Source organism: Mesoplodon densirostris, chromosome 3 (genome assembly GCF_025265405.1).
Source record: "Mesoplodon densirostris isolate mMesDen1 chromosome 3, mMesDen1 primary haplotype, whole genome shotgun sequence".
In the NCBI taxonomy this organism is placed as follows: Eukaryota; Metazoa; Chordata; class Mammalia; order Artiodactyla; family Ziphiidae; genus Mesoplodon; species Mesoplodon densirostris.
The window spans coordinates 46,849,815-46,869,456 of record NC_082663.1 but is presented as its reverse complement, the minus strand read 5'-3'; the positions used below and the strand labels follow the sequence as shown (position 1 = coordinate 46,869,456).

General features: G+C 36.7%; 1 protein-coding gene and 1 pseudogene across 1 annotated transcript in view; both read right to left on the bottom strand.

The window, feature by feature from the left end:
* The window catches only part of RAB3C (RAB3C, member RAS oncogene family), a 279,596-nt gene that overhangs the window by 215,239 nt on the left and 44,715 nt on the right, over nucleotides 1-19,642 (bottom strand). The window lies entirely within an intron of this gene.
* LOC132485220 (pre-mRNA-processing factor 40 homolog A-like) lies at nucleotides 15,445-18,460 on the bottom strand (annotated as a pseudogene).

Below are 19,642 nucleotides of genomic sequence, written 5' to 3'. Positions count from 1 at the left end.
AATACCAGCAGTTCCCATCTCTAGTGCTAGTTACGTGGCTAACTCTGGCTGGCCTGGTGGGGTGCTCCAAAGTATGTGGTATGCAGACCAGTACCACCTGGGAGCTTGTTGGAAATACAATTTTTTTGTACCCTCCTTGGGTGTCTGGCATCAGAATCTCTGGGTGTAAGGCCTAGGAATCTTTTTTTTTTTTCTTCAGCTTTATTGAGGTATAATTGGCCCAGGAACCTCACGCTTTTAACAAACTCTCCAGATAATTCTTACTCAAGAAACATTGTATTTGTCCTCCAGGTGGGTTTTAGCATGTCTCTAACCTAAACACTTAGCAGAAGTAGAGATGCTCACCCTCCAGGCTACCCACTCAGACAGTGTAATAGCTTATTTGCCTTCTCTGTCAACTACCATTTACAAGCAGAAAATGCTTTGAATATTTTCGGTTTAATTATAGTCAGAGCAGAGCTGGCTTGGGGAAACATGAACATTCCAAACATAATAAAATGCAGTCAATTATATTGGGCTGTGCTGATTTCCTGAGGGCCAACGAATGTCACCCTATACAGTCCCTAACCGAATAAACATAGCTGCCTACTTAGCGATTCACCCTCTCACACCTGTGTTGGAACCTGCCAGAAGCACTGAATTAAAATAGAGTACAGCCCAACATCTCCTCATAAAAATCTATGGCTGCAAACCCAGAGGAGTTTGCAGTGCAGGCAATAAAAAGGTTTTTTTCTGTCACTCAAGAATTTAGTGAGGGGTGTTAGCCTCCATGCTCCTCAGTGGACGTGCAGATTTCTCATTAACTCTTTCACTTAAGAATGTCTAGAAGGCTAGCATTTCATGACTTTATGGGGTTTCAGAGGAAATAAGCTTATGAAAGTTTCCTATTCCTAAACATGTGAAATGGAATCAAATGTCCTTTGTTTATTCATTTCTCTATTCTTTTTTTTAATATAAATTTTATTTATTTAGTTAGTTAGTTATTTTTGGCTGCATTGGGTCTTTGTTGATGCACACAGGCTTTCTCTAGTTTTGGCGAGCGGGGCCTACTTTTCATTGCAGTGCACAGGCTTCTCACTGCGGTGGCTTCTCTTGTTGTGGAGCATGGGCTCTAGGCGCACGGGCTTCAGTAGTTGTGGCACGTGGGTTCAGTAGTTGTGGCTCGCGGGCTCTAGAGCACAGGCTCAGTAGTTGTGGCACACAGGTTTAGCTGCTTCACAGCATGTGGGATCTACCCGGACCAGGGCTCAAACCCATGTCCCCTGCATTGGCAGGCAGATTCTTAACCATTGCACTACCAGGGAAGCCCTCATTTCTCTATTCTAAAATACATTTTTGGAAAGCCTATACAATGCAAGCCATTCTGAGGATACCAGGAAGATATAAAATGAATAATACAGAGCTTGAATAATTCAAGGAGAAGCAGTACCAGGACTTGCATAGAGAAGATGATTCTTCCACAGTGAGGGTCCATTAAGGAATTAATCAAATAACAACAATGAAATGAGTGCCCATAGATTGAAGAGCATTTAATCGACCAATTATTATACTGCTTCAATGTGAAATCACTGGTACTATATACTGGCAATCATAAAGACTAGTTTGTTTGCAGGCAGGGCCCAAGCTTTAGTGTCTTCTAATAAAGAGAGGTCCATAGCAGCTAATTCCTCAAGAGGACAGCTTAAAAGAAGTAACTAGAAAAACTATTGCAACTGAAAGGCATTGCTAACAAGTTTGTACACAAAAATTTTTCCGTAGATCATATTCCCATACCTTCTGTAAAACAGTAATGCTCATCAGGTATTATTTCTCTCTTCTCTCACTTGTGATGTATTAATCCCCGTTCCCAACCCATAACAGCATTATGCATTACCTGCCTGGCAGGACTAAATAATATATCATGATTTTGTGTTAAGTTTTACCCACAGATACTCTCATAGAGGTATGTATACTTTCCCAAATTGCTTTTGTTTACTCAATTATTCATTAATTTAATAACTGTTTACTTAACAAATATTTGTTCTAGGTCCAGGGGATTTAATAGTGAGTAGGGAAAATGTGGGCTCTACCCCCAATGGAACTTAATTACTATTCATTGTGGTAAATAAATAAAAGTGATACTATAATGGTAAATTTTATGTTATGTATATTTTACCACCAAAAAAAGTGAAAACAAAAAAAAGACATTGTAGTGTCAGGTAAGAATACCCAAAAGGGAAATTAAGCAGCATCAGAGAACAGAGACTGATATGGGAATGGGACACAAATGTCCTTTTAGATACAGTGGTCGGAGAAGTCCTCTTGCAGGAGGGGATATTTTGCCAAATGGCATTAAGTGACCAAGTGAGATTAAGGACATGACCTGTGAGCAATTGCACTAAGGGAGAGAGTAAGTCATTCTAAAGTCTGGAAAAAGGGCATTTCAGGGCTGGAGCGCAAAGAGCCTGAGATGTGAAGGGCCTTGGAGTATTTGAGAATTGGAAAGAAGTCAAGTGTGGGGTGCAAAGTCAGCTAGAGGAATAATGGTAAGAAATGAGCTGGAAGGAGATGCCAGGGGCCAGATCCTGCAAATCCTGTGAGGTAATTTTGAGGCATTTTTGGGTTTTGAGTGTGATGGGAAGCTAATGAATGATTCTGAAAAGGAGGGTTATATGCTTTAATGTGCTTTTTAAAAATTAAATTTTCATTTTGAAATAATTATAGATTCACATGTAGTTGTAAGAGACAATATAAAGAGATCCTGTGTACTCTTTACCCAGTGTCCCCCCATGGTAACACCTTACAAAAACTATAGCACAACACCACAACCAGGATATTGACACTGATACAGTCAAGTCCAGAACATTTCCAGCACCACAAGGATGTCTCCTATTGCCCTTTTATAGCCATGTCCACTTCCCACCCCCTCCTCTGTCCCTGCCCCTAGCAACCACTAATCTGTTCTCCATTCCTATAATTTTGTTATTTCAACGATGTTATATAAATGGAATCCTACAGTATATGACCTTTGGGGATTGATTTTTTCAATCAGCATATCCCTGGAGGTCCATCCAGGTTGGTGTGTGTATCAGTGGTTCATTCCTTTTCATTGCTGAGTAGTGCCCCTTGTATGCATGAACTACAGTTTGTTTAGCCATTTCCCACTGAAGGACATCTGGCTTGTTTTCAGTTTGGGGCTATTAAGAATAATGCTGCTATGAACATTCATGTACAGTTTTCTGTGTGAACATAAGTTTTTCTTCCTTTGGGATAAATGCTCAGGAATGCTATTGCTGGGCCACATGTTTAGTTTTACAAGAAACTGGTACACTGTTTTCCAGAGGGGCTGTTCCATTTCAAATCCCACCATCACAGCAGGAGAGATTCAGTTGCTCAGCAACCTTACCAGCACTTGGCACTGTCAGCTTCTTGCTGTTGTTTTTATTTTTTTTATTTGTTACTTTAGTATTCTAATAGGTGTGTAGTGGTAACCCATTGTGGTTTTAGTTTGGACTACCTTAATGATTAATGATGTTAAGCATCTTTTCATATTCTTGTTAGCCATTTGAACACCTTCTTTGTCACCTTCTTTGATGACATGTCTGTTCAGATCTTTTGCCCAAGTAACATTTAATTTTAGCTAATAGTTATATCTGGGTTAATATTTCCCCTTCTATTTCACCTTAGTAAATTGAGTTACATTTTAATTTTTTTTTTTTTTTTTTTGCGGTACGTGGGCCTCTCACTGTTGTGGCCTCTCCCGTTGCGGAGCACAGGCTCCGGACGTGCAGGCTCAGCAGCCATGGCTCACGGGCCCAGCCGCTCCGCGGCATGTGGGATCTTCCCGGACCGGGGCACGAACCCGCGTCCCCTGCATCGGCAGGCGGACTCTCAACCACTGTGCCACCAGGGAAGCCCACATTTTAATATTTAAAACTCGAGGTTCTTAGGAGAAAGATAACTAATCTCTTAGCAAAATTAATTTTCCAACAAATAACAATGAAATTTTATTCAAACCTCTTAGTAAAATGTGTTTACGAGGCAGAATATCTGTGCCAAGGGTGGGTCTACTAATACTATCCTTTTGATCTGAACTAACATTAATTTTATAACCCACATTTCCTACTGCAGTCAAGCTAAGCATTAGTCAACAATGTTTATCTGTACATAACAATGTCTACAGATATAAGTACAAATGAAAGTAATCATCTAAATATTTTAATTCCCCAAAATGTGCTTTTGTTTTAATTTGAAGAAGAAAAATAATTAAGCAAAAGAATGGATGCTGTACTCTGTGTACTCTGCATGTTTAGATATAACTTTAGTAAGTGTCTGTTAATTAAATACAGTGAAACATTCAGTTGTTGACTAGAAAAATGCAGAAGTACTATTTGGATGATTCGGATGAAAGAAACATAAACAGCTCCTTCTTTAAGAGCCAGTGATTCTGCACTTATATTCTCTATCCCATCTTCCCTTATGCAGACACATACAGATTCCTTCTTTGCGGCAGTGTCTCTTTGAGGAAAGTGTGCTTTATTGGTAGGATCATTTCCTCTTTTTAAAAAAAAAAAAAATTCTATTGAGTTAAAATTTACATACATTAAAATAAATCCATTTTTGCATAGAGTCCAATGAGTTTTGATAAACATATGCTTGTTTAACCATGGCCACGATCAAGAAATAGAGTATCTTCAAAAAAAAAGAAAAAAAGAAAGAAAAAGAAAAAGAAAAAGGAGAAAGAAAGAAATAGAGCATCTTCATCATCCCAAAAAAGTTCTCTCATGCCCCTTTGAAGTCAGGACACTCCCACCCCTCACCCAGGTCACCCCTCATCTAATTTCTATCACTATAGCTTAGTTTTTGTCTGTTCTAGGATTTCATACAAATGGATCCATACAATATGTTCCCTTTTGTATCTGGCTTTGTTTGCTCTGCATAATGTTTTGAGATTCATCTAGTTTGTTGGATTTGAATCCCAGCTCTTTTTACAAGCTGTATGGCAAATGGACCAATTATTTAACTTCTGTTTTCTCAGCTGAGGAATTGTCTTATTCGTACCTTTCTGAGGGGGTTGTTATGAGAATTAATATCAAAGTAGCTGGCTTGGTGCTCAATAATTTTATCCGTATGGATATAAATGTAATTTATATCATTATATTTTTTTCCTTCATTGTCTCCTCCTATCAAAGGAGAAGTGGATAATTCTGAAGCAGCCACAAGCCTAATTCAACATGTTCTATGAGAGAAACCAGCACAAAGAAAACTCTGCAATCATAACTTTTATTATTGAACAAAGACACTCCCCTGGATTTCTGCCTCTTTCTTCCCCGTCTCCTTTGGCCTTGAGCAAATTGGTTATAGGCAGCTCTGCCTTCTCTGCCCTAGGTTCCATTCTGCCCCTTCCAGAGTCAAATGACTTCCAAGACAAGGGCACAATATCCTTTCCCTCCCAACCCAGTAAAAGAGAAAATGAAACTACAGGCCGTCCCCTCCAGGGGCTTTTTAGATATAAAAGACTAAGCACAAGCAGCCTTTCCTTCCCCTAACAAAAATCTTGTCATTCCTGACCTGATTCCATCAAGTGGGGATTCGGGATATGGGAGAGGAAGAGCAGCCGGAGATTCGACATTTCCTCCCTGATCGGTCACCTCTGCCAAATCTCTTCCTGCTCACACTAGAAAATGATTGATACTCTAGCTTCTTTTTGCTTTTACCACTGTTCACCCCATTTTGTTCTCTTACACTTTTGTCCATCTCTTCCTCTGTGGTGCATTCATGATATTGTAATATGAACATTCATTCACAGGAAGCTGGGGGGTGGGCAGGAGGAAAGATACAGGGCCTATAGTTCTGGCAATTAGCAACTTTCAAGAATAGGGTTAATGGATTTAACTAGCGTCCCTTTAATCTTCTGAAAGACCTCTCTTTTGGCACTGCCCCTGGCTTCTCAAGCATTGCCACCCACTGGGTGTAGTCAGGTCACCAACCAAAAGACATCTCTCATGTGTTTGATCAAAGTCAGATCTGTCTCTACACACTACTATATATAGGGAACTATATTCAATATCCTATGATAAACCATAATGGAAAAGAATCTGAAAAGAAATATATTTATATATGTATACTGATTCACTTTGCTGTACACCTGAAACTAACACAACATTATAAATCAACTACACTTCAATAAAAAAATTATACTGAATATATCCAAATAAAACTTATTACATCCATTAAAAAAAACTTAGATCTGTCTCATCTAGGGTTTATCCAATCAGTCAGCTGCAGCCCCACTTGCTCAGATGCGTCTTTAACACTTGAATTATTAGAGTGGCTTAGTCAAGAGTACAACGGTAAATACAAAAGAAAGGTGTGCACAAAAATGGTTTTAAGTAGCCAGTGTTTGGTCCTAAGAAATTAATAATTCTTTGGAGTTGATACAAACTGTTTTGCTATGGATGTAAAGTACATGTCTAATTAACATGGGTATGTGTATTAGAAATAACATGGCAAGAAAAAAAAGTAAGATGGACACATCATTCCAAATGATATTCAGATGCATTCATTTCCAGTTATTGAACTTGTTTATTTCTCTGAATAGAATGATATTTGCTGCAGGTAGCAAAATTCTAATGAAAAACCCATGAGACATGACTGTCCTTTAAGGTATACTTTAGCTTCTGTTCTTTCACATGCTAACGAAAACCCTATTGCTTATTTCATGAAGGAAATGAAATATTCCCAAAATTAAGGCTTTAATGGGACATTGAAATAAGAGATGAATTTTAGGGGGACATGAACATTATAATGTTTTAATTTTGATAGTGCATGTTAATCAAGTTTCTTTGAATATCTCCCTGAGTCAGAGGTTGTTGGTATTCCTCTATACTCCCCCAACCCCAATCATCCATTCTAGATGGGTCCTACGATTCAGTTTTACCAGTGGAATGTGAGGGAAGTGAGCCCTATCCATGGCAGGTAAGAGTGTGTGTGCTTTCTCCATGCAGTCTCTCCTTTCCTTAGAGTTAAACATAAAGGAATCCAAGATGGTAGACTTAAAAGACGGAAGAAGCCTAGGCTTTGTGCTTCAAGGAGGGCTACACAGAGGAGCTACCCAACTTGATTCAGACCATAACGTAAGAAATAAATAACCACAAGAAAAAAACTGTATTACATTGTCACTATGATATTAGGGTTGGTCTATAGTGTTATTAATTTCCCTGGCTAATGTAGTCTCTTTCCCATATCTGATTTGTGTGATGAAATGGGGTTGGTATTCACAGACTCAACTCCAGGAAAACACAGCCAGAGATCTTTGAAGAACCATTTACTTCCTTATTTTATTGTTGTTTCTGTATAGGCTGGGGTGGGGTAGCAGATGGATGGGTAGAGGGATAAGTATACCGTTAGTAAGAGTCAGTCTCAGGGACCATATCGTCTCTTACTTTTCAAATCCCAGGCAAGGCATAACAATTAGAATTTCTATAATGGACTACTAAAATCTTACAGGTTTAAGGGAACCTTATAATATGTTTCATACTTGTCTACCTTGCAGAGATAGAGGCAGAATATTATTTTGTTTGTTTGTTTCCTTTTTGGTTTTTGCATCCCAAGGTAATTACCGTATTAAGAACTTAAGGAAAGAGGTGATCATCATGAAATCAGTGGCCAGTGAATTAGAACCAATTTCTAGCTGCTTGAGAAAGAATTAATTTTATTATTTCTTTGAAAATCTAATATTGGCAAGAATTACTTTATTATTTCTTTGAAAATCTAATATTGGCAATAATTAATTTTATTATTTCTTTGAAAATCTAATATTTTTTTCCTATAAAAAAGCCAGCTGGGGAAATGAGGCTTGGTTCTGCCAGAGTAAATAGTAGACTAATTGTTCTTCATTATGAGTACCCATGGTATAACTAAATGGTCCTGTCCACCACAGACTCTGGAGGGGTAAACTATGTGTTATCTAGGAAAAAAGTCCTGTCATCTCCCTCACTGGCAAACATGAGTGATATAAGAAGAGATGATTGCTTCTTACTCTCTGGGACTAAAGGAAGAAAAAGATTACATAAAGCCTGGAAAGGATTATTCACCGAATATTTGTTGAGAGTTTACTAATGGGACAGGCATAAATTCTCAAAAGGGACCAAAGAAAATATTATATGTAGTGAAGACATTACCCCTTCAAAAAGAAGAGACATAATTTCAATTCACTATACTTATTCATTTGAAATAAAATATCTTATAGGGAAATACTTATATAATACATGTATGTGTATGTATACATTCATAAAAATACATACATGTGTATGGACTTCAAAAAGCAATACTGAGAATTATTTTTCTATGCAATTAACTCACATTTTTGCCTATGTGGTAGATTGCAAAATAGCCACAATTCTTCAAACCTACCTGTCTGCATGACCCTTTTATAACTTTGCAGCTTCTCCTATCACAATATGGCAGTTATTTTCCCTCTCCTTTGAATCTGGGCTGATCTTCTGACTTGCTTTGGCCAATAGATATGACTGAAGTAATGATATGCGAGTTCTGAGTCTAGGTCTCAAGAGGTCTGTATGCTTCTTCCCTCTCTTGAAACTGTCAAGGTAACATGTAAACAAACCCAAGCTAGCCAGCTGGATGATAAGATACATGTGGCCCAATAGCCCCATTGTCCCACTGCCCAGCAAACAGCCAGTCAACCTCAGAAGTAAAGCCTCTCTGCTGCTGACCACAGATGTGAGAAAATATGATCAAAACTCAATGCTCAGAAGAGCCACCCAGCTGAGTCAAACTGTTGACCCAGAGAATAGTAGGCTAAATAAATTTTTGTTGTTTTAAGCCACTAAGCTTTAACATGGTGTGTTAGGCAGCAAGAGATAAGTGAGGCAACCAACAGGGGGATTTTAATATATGCATTAACCATGGAAGAATTTTTAGTAGGCTGCTAAATAATATTCTACTTATTTTTAAAAGTAAGGTTCTCATCCCTAAACTACAGTCCTTTCCTCTAGCGCTCACTGTGGTAAATACATAAGGAAGCTGGAGTTTAAATCTCAAATTCACACTTATTTACTAGGTAGACCTCGGGGAAGTCACTTGGCCTCTCAGGTTTTAGTTTGTCCTATGTTAAGATGGAGATATGCTATTTCATCAAGTTTTGTTGGGAGGATTAAATAAACTGACATAAGTAAATTGTCCATTACTATACCCGCAACATAATAGACACACACAAAGCAGTTCTTTTTCTTCCCAAGCTTTCTGTTTCTTTCTCTCTATTTTTAATTGTGCAGTGATTCCCGGTGTCCCCCTCTGTCACTAATTCTGGAACTATCACTTTGAAACAGAGTTAACTAACTTTCATTCTAGTGGCCTCTCCCTTGCTTAAAACAACTTTTTTTCCCCATGGGTTTTACACAAACTAGGTTTATTACACATATGACATCTACCTTTAAAGAAATTATGTATATGTTTATATTATATATATTATATATAGTTATAAATTATATATTACACATATTTTATGTGCATATATGTGTAATTTGCTTATCACTACCTGAAATTAATGTGTATATTTCTATACTTACATATTTGATTACTTAGTATTGTTTGTCTCACCCACAAGAACATCAGCTCTCTGAGGTTTTTGTGTTTCATATCCCCACCCCTGGCACAGCACCTGGGACACAGTAGACAATAAGTATTTGTGGAATGAAAGGATAAATGAACAAATGCTTCTCAATCATTACTATGAAACAAATTTACACATTTGTGGAAAAACATTTAATTCAAAGATTTTTTAATGCAATTTTGAAAGACATTAGAAAGAGAGAGAAGTAACATGACATGAAGGGATTTCACTATTGCTTGCTTTATGCAGTTTGCCTTTTAATGGTTTTTCATCACAATGAGGATTTCCTAAAATATTTTCTCATCTAAGACTGAAGATTTCATCTGAAATTTTGAATAGTAACTGTAATTAATTATGTAAGTACTCTCTGTAGTAGAAACTGTTCCTATGACTTAAAACAGTTAAATTACAACTATGAACAGCATAATCAGACATATATACTCTGTCATAAAACTGATTTGAGGGCTTCCCTGGTGGCGCAGTGGTTGAGAGTCCACCTGCCGATGCAGGGGACACGGGTTCGTGCTGCGGTCCGGGAAGATCCCACATGCCGCGGAGCAGCTAGGACCCGTGAGCCATGGCCGTTGAGCCCCCGCATCCAGAGCCTGTGCTCCACAACGGGAGAGGCCACAACAGTGAGAGGCCCACGTACCACACACAAAAAAAAACTGATTTGAAAAGTTGGATTTGAATCTCATAGGGTAAAATTAAACTCTTTTGGAAACTCTTCTTATTTCTCAGTTTAAAATATATTCCAACTTGCTGTGCTCCCCGGAAAGAACCTATAAATCCTTGAAAACCCTTTTATTATCTGCTGTTAAAAACGATTTCCTTTGGGCAAATTGCGCTCTCCAAGCAATCCTTTATTGCCTACATGACATATTATGGTCCAACAGTGGATCTAAGAATGCTTTGGAAACCTTAAATTGCTCTAAGCTTTAAAATCAAATGCTTAGACTAAGCCAGTTCGTCTAACAAAAAGAGCAAGCAGAAGAAATCAGGGCAAAAAAAGAGGGAGAAGCAAATGCAGAAAACATTAACTTAGAAAGTCAGAAAATATGAATTTTTATAGTTTGGGGTTTCATTTCCAGTCATTTCATCTAAAATGCTTTGTCTATTCTTCAGGCTGTGGTCATTGTATGAATAACAGGCACCCTAAATAGATTATGTGTAAACTGAAGACTATGGAACTTAATATGCACAAAACGCTGTCATAATTTTTCTTTCAATTAGGATAAAGTTTATCTTTCCATGACTTCATCTACCACCTAAAGGCGAATGATGTCTAAATTTGTCACCAGTTCCCTTCTCTATCAAGTGTTCCAATGGTCCTCACCAAGTAAATGTCTTATCACCACCTCATCACCAACCACCAAGTCAACGTGACCCACACAAAACTCAGTTATCTCCTGTACTACTTATCTCATCCCATGACACGGTAACCCACCAGGCTCCCCAAGCAGAAGTCTTGCAGTTTTCCTTTCTCACTCTCATTCTCTCTTTAACCACTCACCAGAACCTGTTGTTCTACCTTCAGATTCCAAACTTCTAACCATCTTTCACAATGTAGTCTCACACCACCTCCCCAGATCATTGCCTTTCATTTTCCCTTCATTTCTTCAGGCTGCTGAAGATTATTCTTCTTGGGAGGTGTTGATTTGTTAACAGGAAATATTTCCCAAACTCAATATTCCTCCTTACATCGGTAAAATTGTGAATACATATAATATTTCTCTTTCATCTTGGTGTTTCATAATTTTATGTATATTTAAAACTTAACTTATTGATACTTTTTAGAGAAACTATTTTTCCATACCTTTGTTCATTATGTATACTTGTTTTATAAATATACTAAAAACACTTATAATGCATAAGTAATGATCTGCAATTTTTCTTCCAGACTTACAATAAAAGCTCACCCATATCAATTTTAAATAATAACGGCAAAAAAAAGAAGATCCTTAGAAGAGATTATGATACTAAGTGAAGTAAGTCAGAGAAAGACAAATATCATATGATATCGCTTATATGTGGAATCTAAAAAAGTGATACAAATGGACTTATTTACAAAACAGAAATAGACTCACAGACATAAAAAACAAACTTATGATTACCAAAGGGGAAAGACAAGGGAAGGGATAAATTAGGAGTTTGGGATTAACAGATACACACTACTAGTTATAAAATAGATAAAAAACAAGGATCTACTTACTGCATGGAACAGGGAACTATATTCAGTAACTTGTATAAACTATAATGTAAAAGAATCTGAGAAAGAATATATATATATGTCTGACCAAATCACTTTTCTGTACACCTTAAACTAACACAACATTGTAAATCAACTATACTTCAATAAAGAGTTTTTTGTTTTGAAAAAACAAAAAAAGACCCTTATAAACCAATAAAAATTGACACCTTTTCTACAGAAACAGAAATTTACAAGTGAAAAGTAAAGTTCCAACTCACTCTAACAATAAAAATCTTGAAATATCTAGGAATAAATTTGAAGAGAAGTGTGAAGATATTGTATAGGGAATATTATGCAACACTACTGAAGAGTGCAATGTAAAAACTGCATAAATGAAGAGTCAACGTTTTTTCTTTACTGTAAGTAAGAACTCAATATTGTGAAACTATCAATTTTCCCTAAATCAGTCCATAAATTCAATGTGACCAAAATAAAACCCCAATAGTATTTCATTTTACAAGTTATCAGAATTTTTCTAAAGTATATCTGGAAGAGTAATAAAGGAAAATTTTGAACAATAAAGAGTATAGAGCAAGAAAGTATCCTTCCAGATTTAAAAATGTATTCTAAAGCCAGAGTAATTAAAACCAATGTACTGGGACAGGATTAAACAGATCAATGGAAGCTTTGTATAGAAATCTAGTCAAATATATAATGGAAAAGCAAATATGGCATTCCAAAACAATAGGGGAGAAATGATTATTGAATCAATGGACTTGGACAAGCTAGTATCTTTGAAAAAAAAAGACCTGGATCCCTCTATCCTTTCCCAGAATAGCTTTTATATGAATCAAAGATTTAAATGTACAAAGCAAAGATAAAATTACCAAAAGGAAACACAGAAGTTTAGTACTTTCTAAACATATTAATTATTTGTGGAAAATTAAGTAATAAAAGAGATATTGGAAAAAATAGCAATACATGACAAAAAATTAAAATCATTTTATATATGAAATAGGTTTTATACATATGAAATATTAATGAGTACGATGGCAGATTAAAGAGTAATCTGTAACATGATGTCATTTATATAAGACTGTTTACCTACTTCTATACATCTATAAATGTATAGAGAAAGGTCTAGAAGAATATGCTACAAAATAATAATTATTATATTCTCATAGGCATGGGATTTTTGATAATTTTTATATTCTTTGACTATATTTGCATTGTTTCAACTGTTTATAATAAACATTTATAATCATTATAAAAATGATAAAGCTATTTTAAGCAAAATTAAATTTGTATGGAATAATAAACACAGGAAAAAGCCAAGAGAATACTGCAAAAGGAAAATCAACAAAAACTACTACTCCATATATTTTTTTAACATTTTTATTGGAGTATAATTGCTTTACAGTGGTGTGTTATTTTCTGCTTTATGACAAAGTGAATCAGCTATACATATACATATACCCCATATCTCCTCCCTCTTGCGTCTCCCTCCCACGCTCCCTATCCCAACCCTCTAGGTGGTTGCAAAGCACCGAGCTGATCTCGTGTTCTCTGTGGCTGCTTCACACTAGTTATCTATTTTCCATTTGGTCTACTCCATGTTTTTTAAAAGAGGATATAATTCACATACACGTAAAAGAGAAACTATGTGAATTGGTGTTCAAAAAAAGTTCATTATTTATTCATCATTTATTATATTTCATACTCAATTCATCCTCTGGTTTACCATGCAAATAAAATAATCGTTTAAGATATTTATGACTCAATTTATCTGTTTATGACTGATATAAAGAAATATAAGGAACCATATTTTAGGCATAGGACAATGCTTAATAACCTTTTTATTAGAGCATTTTTTTCACTAGAAGAGATATAATAATTGATAAAAATGTACAAAAATATTCATATCAGAACTGCTTTAGAATGCGCACCAAAAAGTCAGTACTTCTTAGTGAGTAGGGAAGGTAAAAGACTTCCTCAATGAAAAAAAGCAAGAGAAAGATCAGATTGTAAAAAAAAAAAAAAAAAAAAAGACAACTGTTAAAAAAATCGTTTAAGGGGCTTCCCGGGTGGTGCAGTGGTTGAGAGTCCACCTGCCGGTGCAGGGGACACGGGTTCATGCCCCAGTCCGGGAAGATCCCACATGCCGCGGAGCGGCTGGGCCCATGAGCCATGGCCGCTGAGCCTGCGCGTCTGGAGCCTGTGCTCCACAACGGGAGAGGCCACAACAGTGAGAGGCCCACATACCACCAAAAAAAAAAAAAAATGTTTAAGTCAACATTGATTTGTTTTAGACAAGGATATTGCAACCATCACTTAAGGTTTGGTGGCACATTCTTTATCAGGTCCTTAAGGCAATATATTTAAGCTAATTTACAATCTGGTTTGATGTTAACTTTTTAAACATCATCTCAAAATAATGCCCTCACAATAGCCTTTTTAAAATGTATTTAGAGAAACACAGGAAGACACATATTAATCAAACTATCAAAAATTAAATACAAAGAAAAAATATTAAAAGAAGCAAGGGAAAAACAACAAATAACATACAAGGGAATCCCCGTAAAATTAACAGCTAATCTTTCAGCTGAAACTCTGCAAGCCAGAAGGGCGTGGCAGGACATATTTAAAGTGAAGAAAGGGGAAAACCTACAACCAAGATTATTCTACCCAGCAAGGATCTCATTCAGATTTGATGGAGAAATTAAAACCTTTACAGACAAGCAAAAGCTAAGAGAATTCAGCAGCACCAAACCAGCTTTACAACAAATGCTAAAGGAACTTCTCTAGGCAGGAAACACAAGAGAAGGAAGAGACCTACGATAACAATCACAAAACAATTAAGAAAATGGTAATAGGAATATACATATTGATAATTACCTTAAATGCAAATGGATTAAATGCTCCAACCAAAAGACATAGACTGGCTGAATGGATACAAAAACGAGACCCGTATATATGCTGTCTACAAGAGACCCACTTCAGACCTAGGGATACATACAGACTGAAAGTGAGGGGATGGAAAAAGATATTCCATGCAAATGAAAATCAAAAGAAAGCTGGAGTAGCGATTCTCATATCAGACAAAATAGACTTTAAAACAAAGACTATTACAAGAGACAAAGAAGGACACTACATAATGATAAAGGGATCAATCCAAGAAGAAGACATAAAAAATAATTGTGGCTTTATTATAGTAGTGCTCAATAACACCACTATAGTTAAGGGTCTACCAGGTTTCCATTAAGAACACCTATTTCTGAGTTCACCGTAAAAGATCATATTGGCTTTAACCAGCTGGATAGTGCACAAAAAAGCAGTTTTATTTGTTGCTGGTGCTTTTTTTTGTACTATTAGATATTAAAAATCTTTCATTATATCTTCAAAATCCAACTTGTATAAAGTAAATCAAATCACCTCATGATTTAGACTTTAGAACCAAGTAGAGACACCTGCAGTTATCAGTAAATTGCCACCTTTAATCCATTCTGCAGTGCCCTATGAAAGGGTCACAGACAGTTATGACTGTATGAAAATATGATTTGTGATACAGAATCAAAAGTTATTTTCAATTTCCTTTGCTTTTATAAAGTCCACAATAACAATATGTAAATGCACTTTTTTTTTCTGTGATATAATTAAAACCCAGTGTTATTTCAATTGAACTTAAAATAGAATCCCTGGTCTGAATTAGACTTTAAATCATACTGTAAACATATTTGGTATAATTTATTGATCATCATCCAGTTGCTCCAAAAGGGTCCTTCTGTGTTCTTCCAATTCCCCTTCACTCAGTTCACTGCCAGAAGTATCCCAATTACCAGAATCCTTTGCAGTCTTTTTCTTAGGTGATTTGTGTTTTGATTCTGATCTTTGTCTAGTTCTGTCTTTTTCGCTTTCCCGGTCTTTTTCTTTTTTATCCTTCTCCTGATCAGCATCTGACTCTGGAGAGTCAGATTTGTCTTCTCTTCTTGCTTTTCTTCTTATGTTTTTTTTGATTTCTTATAACTTCTCTCAGATTCAGCACTAGAAGAATGTTCTGAAGCAGAACGAGACTCTGATCGCTGTCTTTTTTTCTTTGAATGGCTGTTGTCATCATCTGAATCCGACCCTGATTGAGAGCGGGAGTGACTCCTGTGATGTTTTTCAGATTTCTTAGAATGTTTCTTATTCTTTGAATGATGATGTTGACATTCATGATCTTCCCAGAGAGCATCCAATTCTATTGGAGGAGTGGCTTTTTTCAACATACTCTTAAATGCAGATTCTTTTCGTTTCATCTTCCAAGCCTCCTCTTTTTCTCTTTCAGGTTCACAGGCTTCTGCCTTTTTTAGTAAACTATTGAAAGCCAACTTAATATTTCTTGCATCTAATGTGGTTGATCTTTTAGTCAAACTGATTATTGCCACAAAGTCTTCAAAAGTAGTATTTACTTCAACTACAAATCCTTTATTCTTTAGAATGTTTTTTATTGTCTTCTTCTCATCATGATAACATGCTTTAAGATCCTCAACATAAGACTTGAAAAGGTCAAGTGCAGTTGATCCTGGCTGACCAAGCATATTAGTGAATCTAATGTCAGAACTAATTATTGGATACAATTCCATCCAAGATGACATAGCATGCAGTTGTCCATGTTCATGCAGTTCATCTAAAAATATGTGAAGGGCTTCCCTGGTGGTGCAGTGGTTGGGAGTCCGCCTGCCGATGCAGGGGACACGGGTTCATGCCCCGGTCTGGGAAGATCCTACATGCCACGGAGCTGCTGGGCCTGTGAGCCATGGCCGCTGAGCCTGCACGTCCGGAGACTGTGCTCCACAATAGGAGAGGCCACAGCAGTGAGAGGCCCGCATAATGCAAAAAAAAATAAAAATAAAAAAATAAAAAAATAAAAATAAATAAAAATATCTGAAAAGATTCTGTTTTTACACTGTCATCTCCTTTCCCGAAGCAAACTCTTCTATTTTTCTTCTTCTTCTTCCTTTTCTAAAGCCCGAATGTGTTCTTCAAAGCAAATTAACTCATCTTCTTTATCTATGTTCTGTAATTCTTTATCTTCTGCAAAAGTTGGATTATCCATCAGATACTGCTGGGCTTCAGACCAAGTAGTAGAGTATGTCACGTTAGCCATGTTGTCAAGTATGTTTTTGAAGGCTTCCCAATTTCTCTTTTGCAACTGCTTTGCTTGCTCCTTTTCTTTTTTTGAAAGAAAGAATAAAACATCTTCAGAGATTTCAAGATGATCACGTTCTGATATTGCCTTCCAGACTTCCATCTCTCCAAACGTTTGCTCTGTTTTTTTGTATCTAGTTGTGGAAGTCACTTTCTCATGATTTTCAAGAAAACGCGGAAAGGATTCCTTAGCCTCTTTGTATTTGGAGCTTGCTTCTTCTTTTTCTTCTTTCTCTGTCTGAACTTTATAAGCATTAAAGGCCTGCTTTTTTTTCACTCAACTTTGCTAAAGCACTGTATCATGGATCATTAACGATCATTTTCGTAGTTTGCTCCCATGATGCATTAGATGGCACCCGCTTTTCTTTCAATAATTCTTTAAATGCTTGCTTTGCCCCCTCCTTTGTATTCCAAGTATATGTGTTTTTTTGCTGGTTGGCTTTCTTCCTCCTCCTTTTTAGAGTAAAATCAGCTACAGTTTCCTGCTTAGATATTTCTTCTCCCGTATTACTAGACACTTCAACACTTTGTTCCTGAACAGCAGGGGTACTAGTAAGTTGTGCTTGTTCTTCAGTCAAAACTGTTACTGTATTTTCATTATCTACAACAGTAGCAACAATCGAAGTAACCTCAGGCTCAGGAACAACTGGAACCGTTCCACCGACAGTACTGGAGGCAGAGGTGGAAGCACTGGCATTGGCTGCAGCGGCAGCGGCCATGGTGCTCACTGTGGTTGGAATTTCTGTTGTAAGAACTGGGGCTGTTGATGTTATGGCGCACTCTTGTTTACTGCTTTCTTCAGCTTTGATCATTGTGTGCAGGCTTGATTTTGTAATATGCTTTCTTCAGCTTTGATCATTGTGTGCAGGCTTGATTTTGTAATATGCTTTCTTCAGCTTTGATCATTGTGTGCAGGCTTGATTTTGTAATAAGACTTCGGCAACAATGGTATTCTCGGATCCTTCAAGATCTTCAAGTTCTTTAGGTTTGGCCCAGCGGGATTCTTTTGTTTGAGAATTGTGATAGGAAGGCTTTCCAGAGTCAGATTTGTACTGCTTCCAGGGCATTTAGATGAAAGTTGCTCAGAAGGACTTTTAAGATCATCTGGTTTCTCCCCAATAGACTGTTTTGTTTCAGTATTGCAACAGTAGGTCCTTCCATCAGGTGATTTATGTTCAGTCCACGTTGACTTTGCGCCGGGTGTTGTACCTGCTGCTACATCCATGTTACTTACTCCTGGCAGTAAAGGCAGGCTGCATGGAAGCCTGACACATATGAGACATCATAATTCCAGGCATTACTGAAGACATCATTCCAGGTGTTTGTCCCATTGGTGGTCCTCCCATTGGGTGCATCATTTGGGGCATCATTCCATGAGGTACAGGAGGCATATTTGCTCTCTGACCCATAGGATGCATTCCCACTGGGGCATAATGCATGCCAGGGTGCCCCATCATAAGGCCTCCATGCTCAGCTTCCATCCCCAACCACATCGTCAGACCTATTAGAGTAATTTTAAACTAAAATGTTACCTGATTTTTGAAGGACATGTATTTTATTAAAAGTTGTTTTCATTTAAAATTTTAATTATTTTTTAATCAAACTTAGATGTTTAATACTCAAAAGTTCATATAAATTTCAGCAAACTTGTTTCATCTTTTCTCTTTGTTTTTCTTCTTTACCAAGGAAAAAATCCCCTAACTCTTCCATATGTAGCTCTGCAGGGGTGTGTACGCCTGTGTGCACATACCAGTCCCAGAGGTTTGGAAATGCAAGTCACAATGTATCATTCACTGCATCTCTCCTGTTATTTCCCAGTGGAATGACTGTACCTCTGGGCCATGCTTGACCTTAGATATGATCCTTCTTCCAGCTCAGCAGCTCATATAATAACAATTTCACCTCTACAGTAGGCGATGGAGAAAAGAAAACATATAAAATTGTTTTATGACAGAAAAGTTCACTTTCCCTTTTTTTTAGGGAATATAAACTGATTGTGGAAACTACACTTTATGGGACAATTCGAGGATATTATAAAATATATTCCAATTTCCAAGGAAAACTATAAAAGAATAAGAAGTCAGGAGGCTTTCTTGATAACTCCCACCCCTGGACTAAGCCAAGCTCCTCTGTTATAAGCTTATATTCATCACCCTGAGAACTACTATTCCAAGTAGACTGTAAGCTTTGAATGGAGGACTTGTATTTATTTTGTTAACAATTGTATCCTCAGCGCCTAGCATAGTGCAGGGCACAAAATACAGACTAAAAATTGTTCATGGAGTGCATGAATAATTAATTCAATGCCCTGGGATTAAAATCAAAATTCTTCATAATGTATAGTTTTGTTTTTACACACACACAAACACATATAATAGCATGTATAACATGTATAACATAGTATATACTGTACTATTGTACCAATGTATTATGTATATGGAAACATATACATAAATTAAATTTTAAAGCCATAAATACATTTTCTAATATTTACTGCTAATGTATTATCTTGTACACCCCCTGGAGTGAATGCTACCTCTACCATCTCCCATCACCCCTGTCACTTTGAAGATAACTGATCTAAAGAATTACTGACAGCCTCATTTATTGACTTATTTAATGGTGACAGAAAACACACAAAATAAACAGGA